Here is a 19920-nt window from a genome sequence, read left to right as displayed (position 1 = left end):
GCCTGTGGGGAGTGTCTGAGACCATGCCTATGGCAATGGCCAGTGTGGCTTTTATCTGTGGCTTTTATACAAAGGGAAATTGCTATTCTTCCTTCAGTCACCTGCACTCGTGGATGGGTAATGAGTGTAACACTGCAGCTCTTGGTCAGTGCTCATTGCACAAGTCAGACCTGCTCCCATAACTGCACCAAAGTGTATTTAATTAACCCTTGGGCAGCAGATTCCCTTAAAGCCTTGCTGAAGGGAGAAGGAAAACCTTTTATCACTATGTCTTTTTCTCAAAAGCATGAAAAATGGAGCAGGTTGAAAAAGATGACTGGAAGGCTGCTACATCTGTAGTAGACAAACAGATGGGGAAAACAAACAGAGGAAGGATTAAACACAAGGCAAGCAAAGAAACAGTTTCCACTGAATGCATTTCTTGGTCTGGGTCAACCCTTTTAAGCAAATGTGTCAGAAGTTTGAGGCAGTGCACACTTCTTGCATCATGCATGGGAGCTGGGAAGTGAGGCCAGCTTTGGCTTGCAAGGCCTGTGCAGTGTTCTGTGCTCAGGACTGTGCCAGTGTGAAGTGACAGCTACAGTAAATGGCAAACACTGCCTTCTATGCATGGGCTTGCTGTTCCAGCTGCTTGAATAAACATTCCCTCAAACCTCAGCCTGGGGATTGAACCTGAGCCTGGATTATGCTTTTTTTTGCCTACTTTATCCCTTAGCATCCCACTGAGGGTGGAAGTGGGATAATAACCCCTTGAGGCCAGGCCCAGTGGGTTTCTTCTCCTGGCACACAGGAATGGCACATCTGACTCAGCTGCCCAAGCCCAGGTGAAGTCCCTCAGTGTGGAGAATGAGGAGTCAGTGGTCTCAGAATGGGAGAAAAGGGAAAGGATACCCTGAGCAGGGAGTTTCAGTCAGAATTTATCAGGCATCAGCCAGAGCAATAAAGATCCTAGAAAGGTTTTACTGCCCATCAGGGAAGTCCTGCACATTTCCTCAAATCTAAAAAGATACAGTGGGAGAGACTAGGGGTTTAATGGCTCATTTTCTGGCTTTCATTAGGTCAGTTCATCCATTCTTGGGAATATTTTCCACCTATTCTTAAGCCACTTTTCATTTACATTTCATGTGCTGAGTTCTGCAAGCCCATCTGCATTAATTATTTTCTTGAATTGTCCAAATATGAAACAATGGACTGAAAATGTTTCATCAGCAAAGACATGCATTTTCTACTAAATATTTGTAGCTTTTCTTAGTATAATAAGTAAACCTCTGTTGAAAAATCACTCTAAAGAAAATTCTTAATTAAAAAGGACATTAAATTAATTTCTTTATCTGGCTTTTATAATAGAATGCTAAGAAAGCAAACATTTTGAAATGTTGTAGTTGTAACAGATTGCTCTTCTTTCTTTTTCTTAAGGCAACTGCTTTGATAAATATTTCCAGTTAGTCATAATATCATTGTGCAAATAAGATTTCCTCTTAATTATTTAACATTGCATTAAATATTTCTGGGAAAAGCTATGGAAACAATAACTGCGTGTTTGTGTAAGCAAACAGAAAACCTGAAAAGTACTCAGAGGGTATTTTTATTGCTTGTTGCATTGTGGGTCCTTTTTTGGTTGGAGATGCTGGCAGGGAACGTGTGTGTGTGTGATATGAATGCAGGGTTGTGTCCACAGCCAAGGCTATGGTTGAGTGGGTGGGATTTGAAGTGTGCTCAGAATGTTGTAGGTTTCCAAAGAGAGTTTTTAGCTCTGATAGTAGCCAGACTCTTAGGATGAATTAACTGCAGGGGTGTTGGGAGGCTGTTTAGGGGAATGAAAACCTTTATCTCACTTGCCAAATACGAAATGAATTGATGGAGTAATTTTGGCTCTCTGAGTCAGTGAAAATGGCACATGTGCTCGTTTCTTAAAATGTACTTTTCTGCCTGAACTTGCAATGCTGCTGAGTTCAGTGGGAGAAGTAATGTAAATAAATGCACATTTCATGTCCCCCCAGTGACTGCAGAGCGGGGCTCCTGTGCAGAGCCACACGTGTGCTCAGGCTGTTGTGTGTCACTCTGTCCATGTGAGCCTGGGGGAGGAATGACAGTGACTTGCTCTGCAGCCTGTCTCACTGTTTCTGTGAATTTTATGTCCTTGGGTTCTAAAATGAGGATAATAGTAATGATTTACCCTGAAATGTGAGCCATGCAGCTTAAAGAGGCCATATTTGTGAGGTTTTCAACTACGGAGTGTGCTATAAAACTCACACTAGTCACTGAAAGGAGGGTTTGAAGGGCCAAGTTAGTGACACAAAGGACAGGATGCACAGACTTTGTAACACTGGGTGACCATCTAGAAATGCTGCAGAAGAAAAAGAAGAAAAGTCTCACATCACCATTAACTGTAAATTGGGTCTTCTATCTTCTAAACCAGGGTGCAGTCACACCTGCCCTTGAAGGGAAGATGTTCCCCCATGGTTACCTGGGCCTGGGCAGGCTCTCTCCTGGGGAAAAGTTACTCCTGTGCTGTAAATGAGAGCTGTCCTAAGGATTCTGCTGGATGAGAGCTTTTAGCTCTGCCCCATTGGTGGTCCACAGCAAGTGATCCAGCAAGTGGCTGGCAGCATCCTTTCTGTGCCAAAATGCTTGAAGGAGCACCAGCAGGGCACTGGCTCAGCCTTGTGTGCTCCCGTTCTGGCTAGTGCCAGGGTCATCATAACATGAACCAGGGCACAGAAGTGAAATGAGCCCTGGAAATTCAAGCAGTGTGCAAAATTTTCTTTGCTGATATGAATTTTTCCTCAATTGAAGTAGAATTTTTAATGTGAAAGCTTTGCAGGCCAAAATAATTTAGCCAGCTGTTCTATTGTGCCAGACACTTGGCTAACATTCAGGATATGTTTCTTGCTGTTCTGAAGTCAAACAGAAAAGCCAATATTCCTTGTCATATTTAATGTGTCTGCCTTGGGAAAACCAAAAGTTTCCTGTATCAGCACTGCCTCTACAGCAAGGCCATCCAGGTCTGCCCTTTTGTGAGTTTTAATATGCCAGTGCTGTGTTCACTGCTCTCATCCTTTACCTACTTTCTACCTGCTGTATCAGGAGGGAGGTATTCTTTTCCTCCTCTTTTATACAGTGCTGAGCTGATAGATGATTTGAGCAAGGCAGCTTTGCTTCAAATTGGGTGTACTGCTAGGGCAGGGCAAACTGATGAATTGTAAATGTTGGTTTTGGAAAGATGTGTCCAAGGCACTGCAGGTTGTTTGAACTCTAGGACACCACTGCAGCTTCTCTCAAAAAGAGGAGAAGGAGGAGGGAGGGGAGGAGGCATCTGCAGCAAAAATATATGAGAATGTTGCAGAGGATGATAACTATAGCAAGAATAGGGGTCTGAAGTTAGACCAGGGGCTGGGGCAGCAATCACCTCACCTAGTGCTAGAAAGCTGCTTATCTGCTCCCAAACCCCCTCCAGAGACAACTCATCTGGTCTGCTTCAGTGTCAGCCATCAAATGAGGTTAATTAGGAGCTAGGAAGAGCTGCTGTGGTGCTGGACTTGCCCAAGGAGAGCCTGGTTGTGCCTGGGTGGTATCGGGTGATTTCCACCAGGGTCCTGCACTGGGGTCACAAAGAGCCAGGGGATTTTTGCACCATTTAGGAACCCTTCAGGTAATTGAGGGAGTGCTGGTCCTCTGGGCCAGAGGACAGGGAGCCCCCCAGGTCAGCAGGGTGACAGCCACATGGGGAATGTACAGACACCATGCTCAGCACAGGCTGTAGAGGATGCTGCTGCGTAATCCACCCCAGTGAAGAAAGAGGAGCCAGCAGATTTCAATAGTCCTGTACCACCTGTCTTTCTGTACCCTGAGCACAGTTCTCCATCTCACAGTGCACAGCGCTGTCTTTCCCAGTTTAAGACTGTGATCTGAAGCCAACTCAAATAAATAGGAACATTTTAGATAAAACCATAATTGAAGGAAAGCTGTACTACATTTGCTTCTCAAGGTGCTCCAAAATTCCCTTCACAATTAATTCTTAAAGATGGAAGATTAATCCATAGGTAACAAAAAAAACAAAACCAAAACTATGTGTGTTTTATAATCCAAAGTCAAGAAACATATAATTTCTTTCTAGTTAGGAACCTTGTTCGATTTTTCCCTTCATGGATTAAAATACTACCACCACAATCAGCCTTTTTGTTTTTATTGTGCATTTAGAAGGTCCATTCATTCACAGGATAAATTTATCTAATTGGATCTAAGGGTGACATCTCTTTCATTATACAAATAACTGTGGGGCCTTTTCCTGCAGGTAAGTACATAAATACAATCTAAAGTTTCTGTTGTCATTCCTGACTAGGAAATACAGCTAGAGGCAAAAGCTAACAAAATGGCCAGCTTCAAAGAAGCTGAGTCTTTCTGCTTTAGTTGTTTTTTTCCTTCTTTATCAAAACACAGTAAAGAATTCATGGCCTTCCTGTGTGTGTGCCATGAGCTTTCTTGTTTTTCCCTTGTAACCATTATAATCTAGAAGAACTTTTTCATGTTTTTGTATGCTGGATATCCAGGATGTGTCATCAGGCACCAAGCAGGGAGAATTTTAAACTTGAGCAGCAGAATGCCAAATTCTGGCACAGCATCTGGCAGGGGATGGACACAATTATAACCCTCCTCTTCTTGTGCAATCTCCTTGTTCATTCCCTCAGTTCCCTTCTCAGCTTTAGCCAGAGCACCAGTTCTGGCGAGGGACTGGAATGTGTGTCCCAAATGAAAGCCTAGGTTTGTGAAGACAAACCTAACTGTATTTTTTTTTCCTTTGCTGCTGATGAACAGAACACAGGCTTGAAAATGGGATTGTCTTCCTGCTGATAGACTGCTGGGCTCATGTGTACACAAAAAAGTATTTGTGGAAGTAGGGGTTAGTTGTGGCTTTTCAGAGCTGCCTTGAGGTATCGAGGAACTGTGGGATTATCTCTTTTAGGGGTTTTCTTTGCCACTCATCACTCCAGTATCTGTACATCTGCTGTATAAAACAGACTAGGAGAACAAAGACTATTGTGAATCTCAGGGGTGTTTGACTCATCAGCTCTCTTTCTGCTTACAAAAAGTTTGGCCTGGTTGAAAAATATTTTTTATAAGTGTCAGAGAAGCTTTCAGTTTCTCTGGTCTAGTTTGAGATTTTAAAACTTTTAGAGAGTAAGGAATTTAGAAGCATCCTTTGAAAATACCCCTTTAGACATCCAGCTATTAGATTATTTAGATGGTGTCAGGGAAGAAACCTTTCATGAGGTAGCAACCAGATTTCAAAGAAAGGTCCAAACCACAAAAAATATCAACGGGGCAAAATGCAATGTTTCTTTCCCAGAATTTCTCTTGGTGAAGTCTTTGTATTACTTGTGATCTACTGTCTAGCGCTGTGCTCAGAAAATGGTTTATCTCTCACTATTTTTCATATCAGATGTCCATAGTGTGTGACTATTGGATTTTATTTGTTTCCTAATTTCCAGTCTAGAATCTTTAAAACAAGCTTATGAGCTTAAGGTTTTTTTTCCTTTCCTTTGCTTGGTTACCACCAGCGGTAAAGATTATTCAGGCCAAACTAGAAAGACAAGAATCAAATATAACAGAGAAGGAGAACAAAACAAAACAAAAAAACCCCTGAACATTAGAGATTCTCTCATATTCTATGCTTTAAATGTGCCTGCTAATTTCACTCCCAGTACAAGCCAGTGCACTCTGGCACTTAGAAATCATGGCAAGTAAATAGGAGGGGAGACATGTAATGAAGAGAATGTTCTGATCAAGCCAGGTTTACCTGCAAACACAGGCTCAGCTGGGCTCAAGTCTTACTGCTGAAGGACAAAGGAGAGGATCAGAGAGAGCAGGTTTTGGATGATAGGTTTGGGTTTCGGATCACAGGTCCTCTCTGAGTTGTGAGCTGCCCAGCACTGCATCCCAAAGGAGGACCAGCTCTGCCAGCTGACTTGCTCTGGTTGGATAAGTCAAGTTTGCTGAAACAGTAGGGTTTTGCAAACATGGCTCATTTGAAATGAGACTGCTGAGGGGATGGTTATGCTGGCAACTTAGCAGCCAGATACAAGGGACAGTGACTTTTAGAAGGCATTTTTCCCAGCTCTTTTGGGCACAAAGCTATTTAACTGGGTGATTTTTTTGTTGTTGTTGTTGTTCATAAGTAACACCCTAAGTGGGATGTAGCTATTTTGTATGGCTTTTCTGCTCTTTCTGTGTATTAAAGAGGCAGTCACTTTCATTGGAGGCCTAGCTGGAAGAGAGAAAATGCCCATGTGGTCTAAACATGCCATTGGGGAAGACAGCAGTGATGCTCTCAGGGCTCTGAGAAAAGAAGCTACAAACAAGAGCCTGAAGAGGAAAGGAGAGCAATGCAAATGCAGATAACCTGTCCAACCTATGAAAAAAATAATGTGTGAGAGTATCAAAGTCTGTGCTGTGATCAGTCAGCAAGTAAAGAGAGGACAATGGACCTGCACAAGATGATATTGAGAGCAAAGATTTTGAGGGAAAAAATGGGAAAGGAGGTTTAGCTGAGAATAATGGCCAGATAGTGACATAGGAACTTCTTTTTTTAATCCTGGTGTTCTTTAATATTGAAACTTTTGCTCATCTTGCCAGTTAATCAAAGTAGCTGCCCATCAGGGCTACAATTAAGAAAATTATACAAAGCTGTTTTTTCCAGCTGTTTGGTTTTTTTTGGTTTTTTTTTTTGAAGATGTTGTATTGAAGCTAGCGTGTCCTTGCTCATTATTACTAAAAATAATAAGTACATAAACAACTACATGTGGGATGTTGCAAAGCCCAAGGCTGGCTGTGTGCAGCACATGGCTCACCTGCTGGCAGGGTCTGTGCTTCTGGGCTGTGTTTATTTCCCTCCAGTTACAGTCTACACGGATGTCTTTTTCCAAAGCAGAAGGCAAATCCTCCACCAGAGATGTGCAGTGCGTTGGAGCTGCTGTTTTCTGGCCATCCCTGCTGTACCCCTGTGTTAGGAACTGCTCACAAATATACCAGCAGGAGAATTATTCTTTTAGGCATCTTATGAATCAGTAACATCTGTATTCCAGTTCCATCCCTCTGTATTGTTTGCTGCCTATGCAATTATATTTTGTCTTCTGCTGAGGTCACTGTCATTGCAATTGTTTTAATTGCAGCTGATGAGTCGTGGGCTTTTGAAATCATTAGTGGTTCCTGTGAGCTCTAGAAAGAGAATAGCATCATTTCTTCCTTGCTGTTCTTAGTCTTCCGTGAAAGTGAAATCTATACAGAACTTAATTACATTTTATATCTTATGTGTTGTTTTAACTGAACCAATATTTACAAATGGATTTGATGAATGTCATTGCATTTAAGGCAAGGACCCCCTCTGAGTTGTCTTTTCAAGTTGCTGAAAAGAAATCAGAAAGGATGAGTTCTTTAGAAAACTTTAATTACTAGCTGATTTCATTGACCTGCTAGGCTGGTGGCATCTGCCTTCCAGTCTTTTTCAAATCATTTTTCTTTCATTTAGATGTTTATGGATACATTAGCATGTGGCCATAATAATTACAAATTATAATGATTAAAAATTAGGGGGTTTCTGTATCAGGAGTTTTTCTCATTCCAGCCAAAGGCAAAATACAAACACAGATTTCTGTTCTTTTCTTTGTACTTAGGGGATGAGATTTGCAGTTGAGTGTAGGAGGAAGGAAGCAGCTGATGGCAAGTTTAAGGAAGAAAGGAAGCAGTTTGTGGGGACTTTTTGAAACCCCTGACTCACATCCCTTTGTCAGAGGGCACTCTGGTTTCTTCTTCCTGGCCACAACCTGAAGCAGCTCTTGAGCAGCAAAGGTTGAAGTCTTGGCTTCTGTTGTACTTTATGATTTCAGTCCTCTGACTTAGCCTTGTCCATCAGTTTTATGTTTTGCCTTTGTGTTTCTAAACTTTTAAACGTGGTAAATGAAGTGACTGCAGGCATTTAATTAAGAAACACTAACAAGTTCATCTGTTGTATTCAGCCTCTTTTTAAGGAGCTGTTTACAGCGGGAAAAGACAACTGCGTGTCGGTAAAAGCAAATTGTGCATTTTCAGAACCCAATACATCTGTCAATTAAAGCAATCCTTGAGGCACTCCCTGAACCCTCTCTGACCAGTCATTTGACCTCCTCATCTGCTGTCAGACTCCTAGTTAGAGAAATTGATTTTTTGCACTCTTTTCCAATCTAAATCTTCAGAATATGGAAAGGTGTGACCCGTTTCACAGCCGCTTTACATTTGAGGTGGGGACCTTCTGCAATTAGAACAATTACATGAAGACAACTATTCCATTCCTCTCCTAAATGGGATAGGAGGAATTCAGTGATACTAGGCAGCTAGGAGATGGAAAAAACCACCCCTATTCTTCCTCTAGTCCTGGATTTTTCATACACAAGCCCAAGAGAGGAGCTGGGGTAGAAGCTTTGAATTCTTTCTCATCCTTTGGCTGTCAGAGATGGAGAGGTTGGTTTAGTCCAAACAGCCAGTGCTGCCAGAGCTTCATGCTTTGTAATAAAACCTCTGTCTGTTGCAGCCCTTCTGTAATGAATTCTTCAGTGAACAGAGAGGTAAGTCCATGACACCTGGAGCATCCCTTGCTTGCCCTGGTGTTCTGACTCCAGAGCCCTGCGTTCACTCACTGCAGAAATGGAGCTTTGGTGTGTGCAATGCTCAAAAGTCTCTGTTTGTAAATATTGGACTATGACTTGCCCTTTTAACTCTAGCACTTGCTTGTCATTCTCAGTTTAATACTAGCAGCTAACTAAAACTTATTTTCTGAAGTTTTTTAGGAAATGTAATGATCATATTCATTTTTAACCTGGCTGCTTTCTCTGTCCCAGTTTTAGCTTCATACCATTGTTTCTTTTTTTCTGTCCTTTGTCACCTTTGTAGGCAACTGAAATGTTCATTTTACTTTTATAATCCAGTCCTTACTCTTACATTAGGCTAAATCAGGAAGGGAAAAATCCCTAAACCAACCTGAAGACAATTCTTACTTTATAAGTGAATTAATATCTTTCCAAGGAGAAGAGAGATGAAACCAAACCACAATTAATTTAATAAATTTTTCGTCCTAATGTTTCATGGGAGGTTGATGCTTCTTACATAACAGGGGGAATTTGTCTACCCTTGTTCCAACACAGCTGCTCTTAGCCAGATGTGACCAAGAGTTGCCCTAAATGCATTTTTTTGTGTAATTGGGCAATATATCTCTCTTGGGGCATGTAAAGTGTGACTGACAAACATCTGCCATGAACATGACTGCCTCTGCACTAGAAACATGCACATAGATTTTCCCTGCTCCAGCAGTCACTGGCATCTTCTGGAAAGTTTTCAAACACATTAGTGAATATCTAGAAATGTTTCTGACTTGAGTGTTCTATTTCCTCCTATTTTATTCTCTCAGCATCCTTTATTAGCACAATCATCTACAGGAAAGATGAGATGCTTCAGGGGTTTTTCTGTTGGTTTTGCCTTTGCTGATGCTATTTTTTTTTCTTTTTTAGTATCACTCACCTTTATTACTTAACTAAAATTTACAGTTCACTGACTGTGGCATCTGCTTCGTCACTGCTGCTAGATCGATTGTGGAGTCCCATGGAAGTCCCTAATATCAATTATTGGGACTAATTAAAGGCCAAATTATCGTGGACCTCCCCAGAGGGCAGTGTTAATTTTGTGCAAATTTAGCTCTGATGTTTCTCAGTTCTGGGAGCTCCATTTCTGGCTAACTGGACGTTCATTTATCAAAGTTCTAATCTTCACAGATTTTGATCCTCAAGTTGCTCTTTCACAATGAGAAACAGAGATGAGCATTTCCATGGGGCTTGACAAATCTCCCCACCACTAACACTTTTCCTGCAGGCTCAGTATCAGTACCCACTCTGCTGCTAGATTGAAGGTTGTGACACTGAGCTGATGAGTGAATTTGTAAAGCAGAGTTGAGCTAATTAAAAATTCCCATCATCCACACCAAACTTATTTTTTGTTCAGAATGGTTACTAACAATGGGGCCAACATAATACAAAGCAGCTTGAGAAATGGAGTACCTTTTTTTTTTTATTTGATAATTTGATTTTAAATCAAACAAATCCTGCATTCAGAGTACAGCTTTCTGTGTGTTGGGTTCACTTTATTTTCTATGTCCACTTAAATCCCAAACTTGTAGCATTACAGTTTACAGCAGGATGGAGCTTTCTGAATTAAGTGTTAAGGATTGCAGACAGAGTGAAGCAAATTCAGCAGTCACTACTGCATCAACACAATGGCCATGAAAATAAGTTTTATTGATCCACACCTAAATAGGTACATAAAATATTTTTGTTTTATAACTAATCCCTGTAGAAAAGGCCAAGATATATTTCTAAATAAAAATGTTTCCTGAAAGAGATGAGTATAATTCAATTCTAAAATATTTTCCTTTTGCAGTACTAATAAAAATTCCAGAGTAATTGGTCACAGAGCAACAAGCTGGTTTATGAAACACACACTCTTGAGTAAATAGATAAGCCATAGATCCTGAATGAAATTCTTTCCTAATAAAGGATCCATGCTCACTTGCATTTCCTTCCAGATATCTCCTCTTGCTGTAGAAAGCAGCCTGTGGCTGCTTCCACTCTCTCTCAGCACGGTGCCAATGAAAGCTGCTTCACTCTTTTTCTGTTGCCACTTGCAGGACATTATGTGGTACAAATCAAACATTCCTGCTTTGCATGTAAAGCATGGATGGAATGGAAGCAAGTCTGTCCTTCCTGGGGAAGTGTCAGGTGCAGAGTGTTCCCTGCACCAAGGATTCCCCAGGTAACAGAGCAGCTGTGGCAGGCTGGGGTGTGTGTGTGTTGTGTGTTGTGGCAGGCAGTCCATCCTTAGGCATTTGTCAATTTTGCCGTGGCCATGGTAAGGAGTTTATCTATCCAATTTGAGCTCATAGATATGAGGTCTTCAGGGAGGAAGATGCTGCATTGTGGCTGAAGCAGCCCTGGCACAGGAGCCTTCCTGCAGTGTGAACTCACACTGTCAGACTGAACTATGATTCTGTTCCTGGAGAAGCTGCAGAATGCATTAAAATCAAAGCTGGGAAAGGCTGAGCAAAATTTTGACTATTTCTGACACAAGGGCAAAAAGACAATTATATGAATACTTATTTGAATCTCTGCAAAGGGCTGATATGGTGAAATGTTGTTATATACAGACAATCACTAATGCTTTTGCTGCTCTTTTTTAATGGGGTATAGACTCCTGGCAATACCCACATCACCTTTACAAAAAAGAATAAAATCAGTTGATATACCAAATTTATTCCTTTTTATATTAAAATGTCTTTTGGGATACCATCCTAGGACAAAACCAGTTTCTCACCTACATAAATAATTTTGTTCAGCTTGCTTGGATATATACAAAATGAAGATGAAATATCTCTAACCTTTCACAGGTTTTTCCAGTTGTTAGAATAGAAAAAGAAAATTCTTTTTTCCTCATCCCTGCAGCCTTTCCATATTCTTACCAAGTAATTAACCACTGATGAATTTCAAACTGGTATCAAACATTTCTGCAGTTCTGCTCATTGAGTTCAGACAAAACCCAGTTTACCTTTGAAAAATAATTTAGGTGAAAAATTTTTAATCTGGCCTAGGTGTTTTCCAAGTAATACATCTGACACCTTTGGAACACTTCTTTCAAGCCTTTGTCCAAAAACCCTGTAACCTGCTTTTCCACAGATCTTTACTGTTGTAGATAGACAGTTTGTGGTGATTGGGAGTGGGGCTGTGAGCTTCACCCCAATGGGCCACAGCTGTGAGAAGCAGCTGAACAGCATTGAAAGCAATGAGCCATGGAGTGCCCAGGGGCACTGACCAACCCCAAAAGGGAACAGAGGGCACACAGGTGTAAGGCATGTAGGCTGAAGGGTATAAAAGGTTGTACTGTAGCCTAATAAAGAGCTGCAGGCGCTTGAAATCTTCTTTGGTGTTGGTTGTGCTCTCACTGTGGTCCCTACACTCTGCATTTCTGCAACTATCTTGGATTAACAACAAAACCTGTGAGAAAATAATGAGGGTTTTTTGGCTTTGGGAGGTAAAACACTCTGTGCTCATGGAAAATGGGTCCCTACTCCATCTTCATGATTTGGTGATTTTATCAACTGGCAATTTCCAGTAACATGGAGATTGAGGGGTGTCAGCAGATCACCTGCATTAGCCGAAAGGAAACACACCTGGAAAAGGGTGAGAATTTAAAAATCAAAACTGGTTTGAGAAAGGTGACTCTATTCTCTTTGTCTTTTGTTAGTTCTGACTGTGATTCTCAAAGGAAGGAAATGTCATCACAGCATATATTTCCAGAAATCTCAAAATCAGCAAAAGGTAAGGTTCATGGGCATGTTTTTGTGTCCACTGCTTATCTCTAAATATAGTAGTAATAGGCACAGAGAAAACTTTTTCAGCTGGAAGAGTCTCTGAGGACTTTCCAGAACAAATATTTAGTGTTCCCGTTTTTCTTTTGATGTTTACGTGAGAGTAGAAATCTCACTAAGAGCTTCAAAAATCATGGGGAATTTCCTCAGCAGTTTTGTGCTATACAATTTCTGAAACTGTGTTTTACAGCTCTGCTAAATCTATAGATAACAATTTCCTGTGAAATGCTATTTTTCTTTTTTTTCTTTTTTTTTTTTTGTTTTGTTTTTTGTTTTTGGGGTTTTTTTTGTAACAATTGGTTTGATCATGATTTGAGCAGCAAACCATCAGGCTCTCCACTGCTGTTGCCCAGCCTACATGGCCTCTGGGTCTATCTCACGTTGCTCTTGCTCTACTGCAGATGTGGAACAGCTCCTGGTTTTGAGACAAGGTGGAAAAGAGATACACTTGCATCTATTTTGTGGTGGAAGGAAAGGAAATTTAATAATCTCTTTCAAAAAGCATGAGAGAGGAAAGCTACACCTCATTGTCTCTTTTAGGTGAACTTTTTAAATTTTTTTGAAGCTGGAAAGGAAGTTAAAAAGAAAATCTTGCCTACTTAATCACTTGCACTGCTTCAAGGGTAGTTCAAGATACAGTGCAAGGCACAATTAACATTGGCCCTGGCAGTGGCTGTAAAGTGTATGCTTAAGTGAGTCACAGAAAAAAATAGCAAGTAGTTTTACTATTACTGTCAAAAATACACTTTATTATTAAAAAAAAAAGTAGACTTAATTTATTCTAATTAAGACACCTGTTTAAGAGAGGAGCATTTAAAATAGTGGCAAAGCACTGATGAATTTTTGAATCATGTATTACTTTTATTACCACCTGAAGCCCATATTTAACCTCCTGAGTACAGCAATCAGCACAAATGATGTAAGAGGGAACTTCTATATTAGTTGTGCATGAAACATTAATGCCCTCCAGGGCTTTTTTTTTCAATACACAAGCAAATGGAAAAAAAAAAAAGGCAGAAATAAAGGATTCTGTGGTAGAAAACAAGGAATGAGGTGATAAAACTAGTGAGAATTTAGTAAGATAAGGGATGCAGCTGATGAGAGTGTGGTCCCAAAGACTGACAAGAGAATGCGTGTGATTAATGAGCCAGCACTGCCATGCCAATTGTGCAAGGGGCAGGGATGTGGGAAAAAGTGGAGAAATGGGAGCTTCTGGGGCAGAACCTGAGGGTGGATATCCAGGATGGCAAAAAAGACAGTGGAATAAAGGATTTAATTGCAACTTCAAAATTGGAGGACCTGTGCAAATCAGGAGAAAGAGAAAGCACTTGTAATGGGATGAAAGCTAGATGGCAAAGCATGGCTGAAATGGACACTTCTGGGCTCAGACTGCTAAGGGTGAGAATGGTGAAGCAGTTTTCAGGTACAAACTACACTAAAATTGCTATCAACTACCAGTTAAGGAGAATTAAAAGAGCAGGATAGAAATAGGTCTGTAAATAAGTGTGATTGAATTGGAAACCCTGCACTAGAGGGCTGAGAAAAGGATCTTGAAATGGGGCTGCCCTGCTCTCTCTGCCAAGGCAGCAGGTAAACAGGGATGGCTGGGAGCAGGATCAGCCTCTGTGGGAGATGGGGATTTGGCAGCTCAAAGATAGGAGCCAAGTATTTTGGGATGAGAGGAAAATATTTTAGAGGCCATTGTAAGAGCTGACTGAGGAAAAAATTGGGCTGGCTGGAAGGGCAGTGAGGAAATGGCAGAGACACTGTCAAAGAGCTAAGGAGGGAATTTTGTGTTGCAGAAATAGCTCAGCTTGTGCAGCGCTGGATGTGCCTGGACACAGTCAAGTGCCTGCCTTAGTCATGGGTTAAGAACAATAAATTAAGAGGATTAAGAAGGGTGTTTGAGAGCCCTTTGGGGCTGCTCTGTTATTGAGGCTCTGTGGCATTACTGCTGGGGAGTAGAGGAATGATTAATAAGCCTAGGGCAGTGCCCATTGCATTAGGGCTTGAGTTCAAAATAGCTTTGAAAAGATGTCAGCTACTCCAAAGCATTTAAATACTAGCAGTGTCCTCAAGTTACAGGTAGAAAAGTCATCTGGAGTTTATTTTAGGAACAACAGAAAAAGCCTTCAAGGCAAAGGGCTGTGTGTTCAAGAGGGTTATGAAATCACTGAAATGAAATTGGGGGTTACGAGTTAAAGTAGTGCAGAAGAATCTAACCAGAAAACTAAGCACAAAAAGTTAGGACAAGGTGCTAATTACTTCATCACATTGATCTGGACACCAGTGTGGCTAAAGCAGAGCAAAAACCTTGTTGGTGACATATATGGAAAAGAAGAGGGGGCTGCAGATGTTACTCATGGCCCCAAAATAAAATTCCTGTTTTCAGCAAGGAAGAGATTATTGATCATGAGAACAAAACTGGGGAGCTGATGGATTCAAGGTAGAAGAAAACCCAGAACAAATCACAGCAAAGAAGGCAGGGAATTTCTGCCATGACTTGGTCATGTGTTAGAAACCAGCTGTGAAGGAGGGCAATGAGCTCAGACTTGCAGCTGAGTGCCAGGATGGGAGAGGCTGGGTGTGCCTGGAGCTGCTGCCTGGGTTTGTTAGAAATGAGAGCTGTTGTCTCAAAGCACTGAGCCCTCAGAGCCAAGGGTGCTGTGCTGGAGCAGTGGCCACTAGACCAAAAACAATAAGCTTGCTGCTGGATAGTTCAGTCATCCCAAAAGGAGGTATGATAGCATGGCCTGATCCAATTGCCTAATACAACAGGGAACTCACTGAGCTCTTTGCTGGTTATTTTTCTTTGGTAGCCAATAATGATATTCATTGCAGGTGTAAGATGCTACTGCTCTGACTTCATTATTCAGTGGCTTAAATGCTTTGACCTAAGTTTCTTGATCCTTGATCCTGTCCTGTCTAAAATGAAATCTCTACCCAGAAAACACATTGAAGCAGCACTTCAGAGCTCTGTGACAGCCAATGAGCCTTATCAGGTCACTGAATTAAACCTGTAGCAGAACTTATTATCCAGAGCCTTGCAATCAGTGATACAATGTAAAGTCAATTTTAGAAAATTTTGCTTCCAAAAGACACCTACAAGATATAAAGCTACTCTAGTTTCGCCTAATTTTTGCACACAAGGTAGTGGAAGACAACTGGAAGGGTTTCTCATATTTCTCACTTACTATTAGTGCATTTGCAGCTATTTGCAAAGTCCTAAAACTACACAGGCTGTTGAAAATGTTTATTGAACATGAGAAAACAAAACCATATAATTTGCCTCAGAGCCTAACCACTGGAGCAGTGGGTTAAATGCAGGTCTCTATGCTAACCTTTTTCTCTGAGTCTGTCACATTTCTCCCTGCCTGTTGTGGTGGGAGGAGGTCCCCAAAGAAAGGATATTTGGAAAAAACACTGCTTTTGAATAGGTCAATCAAAACCAACACATTTGTTGCAGAGCAGCCACTACAAGAGATTTGGGATGGGATTTTTTTTTTTTTTATAGTATCTGCCTATTTTCTTACCCCTGGAAGGTATCTGTTCCTTGGTAAGCATTTTTGGAATTGACTATTTTTACGTGCTCATGTTCTAAAGCTGCTGTGCCTCAGCTATGGACCACGCTGTCCTCAGTGCTTGTGCCTAAATTCACACACCCAGGAGAGAAGGAGCACAGTAGGATTGAGTAGGTGTCTGTGCTGAGGGGTTCTGCCTTTCCCAAGGAGCCAGGGGTGCTGGCTGCACTCTTGTTGCTGCACAGATCGCCCAGCCCTTGCTCCTAAGCAGGAATTTGCCCAACAATCATTAATTCCACACGAAGAATTGTCTGCCTTGTGCTTTTAGGCAGATCTGGGTCTCCCAGCTGGTTCTCCAGAGCTGGTTCAGGAGAACTGAATCTCCAAGGAACAGTAAATGCTCTGATATTTTTGTTCTGAAAACTTCTGTCAGACAACAGCTTGATCAGAAATAAATCTAACCACAAATGCTGTAAATGAGCTGATAAATGACCTACTGAGTATTCCTACCTAAGTGTTCATTTGATTGTAAAACACTGTTGATCTCTCAGAAAAGCCACTCCTTTGGATGAGATCAAATGCTCAAGGTGAAATCAGTTGAGGCAATTTGTGAGCATCTGAGAAGCATCAAGAAGCAGAAATGTGGCACTGTGGTATCACTGTGCTATCAGAGGCTGAGTGCCCTATGAGTGTCCCAGGAGTGAAAATCTGTCCACAGCTTAAACCACAGAGAACACCAAGTATTAAACACAGACTTTTTAATGATCCATCTGTGAAATCTCACAAGCTGCTGCTGATTATTAACTCTCACACTTACTTGTGGGTGTTCATGGGGCTGCTAAATATATGTTGCACTGCTTTATTTGTTTCAGAAAAAGGGAAGCAAAATGGATGGACTAGAAAAATAGAATAAAGATCCTTGAGGCAATTCTTTTTCTGCATCCCAGGAGAGGGCTGAGGGCTCATGGGTTTGGATCCAGATCAGCAGGGTGTTACAACACAGAAATAAAACATTGTGTTTTGAATGAGAAAATGTGTTGTATAAGTCAAATTAGAATTCTACCCTGGATTACATCATTTTAAACCTTTTAATTTACATTTGTAAGGTGATCCAGCTCAAGAGACATTTGGCAACAACCAAAAAAATAACCTTTTTCAACACATACTTCCTGTTAGCTTCTTAATAGACTTTTTTTTCTTTTCAAAGCTGAAATAAATAAAAGATGGGAAAAAATCAATATGTAAACACATGGAGAAATTTATTGGCTGAGAGTGTGGGCAGAACTAATTTAGATAAGGCTATGCTTCTGCAGTAATCCAAGGTTTCAAAATAACCTCCTTTGCAAATGTTTGACCTTATGAGTAATCCACAGTTGATGAAGGTGTATCAGGAAAGTTTGCTTCACTTCTGGTACTTACTGATTAACTAAAAACAGAGGTGTTATTTGTTTTAATCAAATTTTCTTTGTTTGTTTTTGTTTGGTTTGTGGTTTGGATTTTTGTTTGGTTTTGGGGTTTTTGTTTTTTATTTTTTGTTTTTTTTTTATTTGATTTTGGGGGGTTTGTTTTTCTTCTTTTTTTTTTTTAATTTCACATTGAAATATTGTAATTGCCTAGGAGATTTGCAGAATCTATCTTCTACACCTGGCTTTAGAGAAAGCTTTGAGAAAAGTGGAAACCTGTTTTTCCATGTGCTCACAAGAAAAACACCACGAAACCATTCATTCTGCTCTCCTCTGGACTCCTGAAAAGCCTGAGACCCCAGAATAAGCTACTTCCCTTATGCCACTTGTTAGCCAAAATGCTCTTCCTGTGACAAGATAGCAGTTTTTTGACCAGTATCCCACTTGGAGGTTTTATTTGGAATTATATAGAAGAAAGCACTTTTATCCCCATGATTTAAACTTTATGAAAGTTCAGTAGTGAGGACCTTTTTTTGAGACAAACAGTTCATTAAAAGAACTTAGAGTGTGATCCTTTATAAACAATTTTTCCATTTGAAGCTAGAGCTTTAGGCAGGGCTCCATTTCAGCCAAAGGCAGGATTGATCAAGCCTTCATAGAGGGACCTTAAAAATATATGTGCTAAAACCTGTGCTGGAACTGTGTGCTGTTGGGCTCTGTTTGGGCTCATGATCTCCAATCCTTTATGTCAGTCCAGCCTGTGGGGCTCCCAGCTGAAGCCTGGCTTTCCTGGGATCAGTCTGCAATACAATAAACACAGCATTCCCCACTGGGCAGTCAGGGAGGACCAACACTGGGGATGAATACATGAATTAGTTCTGTGGTGGCTCAGAAAAGCCCTGTAGCTTATGGGAGTAGCTGGACTCTTGTTCTACCTCATGTATTCAGCAGGTTGGGAATTGCAAAGTCTGTCTCTGATCCTGCAGTTCTGCTGTTTGTTGTTTGCACATCCCAAACATCCAGGAGGCAGCTCCTGCTTTCTGCACCTTTGTCACCTGCATCAAGTGGCCAGGATTCTGCAGGTCACTGCTTTCCACGTGGTGTCCTTGCAGCTGAATGAGAGGATAAATGGTGAGGAGATCCATCCCTGCAGACCCATGGTCCTTGCAGCTGAATAGAGGTTAAATGGTGAGGAGATCCATCTCTGCACACCCATGGTCCTTGCAGCTGAATAGAGGTTAAATGGTGAGGAGATCCATCTCTGCACACCCATGGTCCTTGCAGCTGAATAGAGGTTAAATGGTGAGGAGATCCATCTCTGCACACCCATGGTCCTTGCAGCTGAATAGAGGTTAAATGGTGAGGAGATCCATCTCTGCACACCCATGGTCCTTGCAGCTGAATAGAGGATAAATGGTGAGGAGATCCATCTCTGCACACCCATGCATGATGTTTGAAGGGGCAGTTCTTATATTCTGGGTGATCTGTGGCTCTTCAGTCCTGAGCAGGGTGTTTTTACTGTATGTTGCACCAAGTTGGAGACAGCAGGAAGGTGATGGAATGAGTAATACAGAATTAGCTAGGTTGGGAAAGACCTTTTAAGATCATCCAGTCCAACCTTGGCAAGGGAGATGTGTGGAATTCCTCATTCCAGGCAGTGCACAGAGTCTGTGAATTGCCATTGTAAACATTCCCAATGTATTCCAGCCATGCTCCCGAGCCTCCCAACTCCCAAAGAATAAAGGAATTACTCTTGTGGGGCTGATGAAGGAATTTGTATGAATGCAAGCTGGTGGTTTGGAAGCTTTCAACAGCTCAACAGGGCCACTCCTTTTCCTTCTCTTCCAGGAGAGGTCAGGGAGTCAACCTGTAAAGAAAATATCCTAATTGCTGCTTGTTCTCAGGAAACAATTATATCTGAAAATCCACCTGCTAAAATCTTTTCAGATTGGGGTAAAAAAAGCAACAAAACCAACAACAGTCAATGATTGAGAAAGCATTACACCTTTCAAGACTCATTACAGACCCAGGGTATCAGACTTTCAGTGTACCACTCACAAAGATACTTGGTTCTGCAAGAAGTATAAGGACAAATAAGGCAAGAGCATTACTTTAGTAGGGCTTTTCCCATAGACCAGCATCCCTAGGATTTTATTACTTATTTGTCTGAGTGGCTGTGCAAACTTTATGCAACTTTAGCATTTAAAATTCAAGTAAAAATGAGTAATATTTAATTGGAGTCTTTTTCTATACCATACTGGGCCTGTCACCACTGATTTTAAATAAATGACTAGACTAGCCAAAATCTTAAATTTTCTCACATAGACTGCTGCCTCATTATAAAGACATTTCAGACAAGAATACCATATATATTTTTTCAAGTCCTTTTATTTCCTCAGACAGTAACAAACACTGGAGGGGGAGAGGCTCCTTGGCTGAACCTGTCAGCTATAGATGGGAGAATATGAATCTTGGCTTATCAACAGAGCCATCAGATCTCTCAAAACTTAAGTTCTGGCTTGGGTAATATACAGGTATTATTTCAGACCACTAACTA

Source organism: Molothrus aeneus, chromosome 8 (genome assembly GCF_037042795.1).
Source record: "Molothrus aeneus isolate 106 chromosome 8, BPBGC_Maene_1.0, whole genome shotgun sequence".
Classification (NCBI taxonomy): domain Eukaryota; kingdom Metazoa; phylum Chordata; class Aves; order Passeriformes; family Icteridae; genus Molothrus; species Molothrus aeneus.
Note: the sequence above shows the minus strand (reverse complement) of the source record.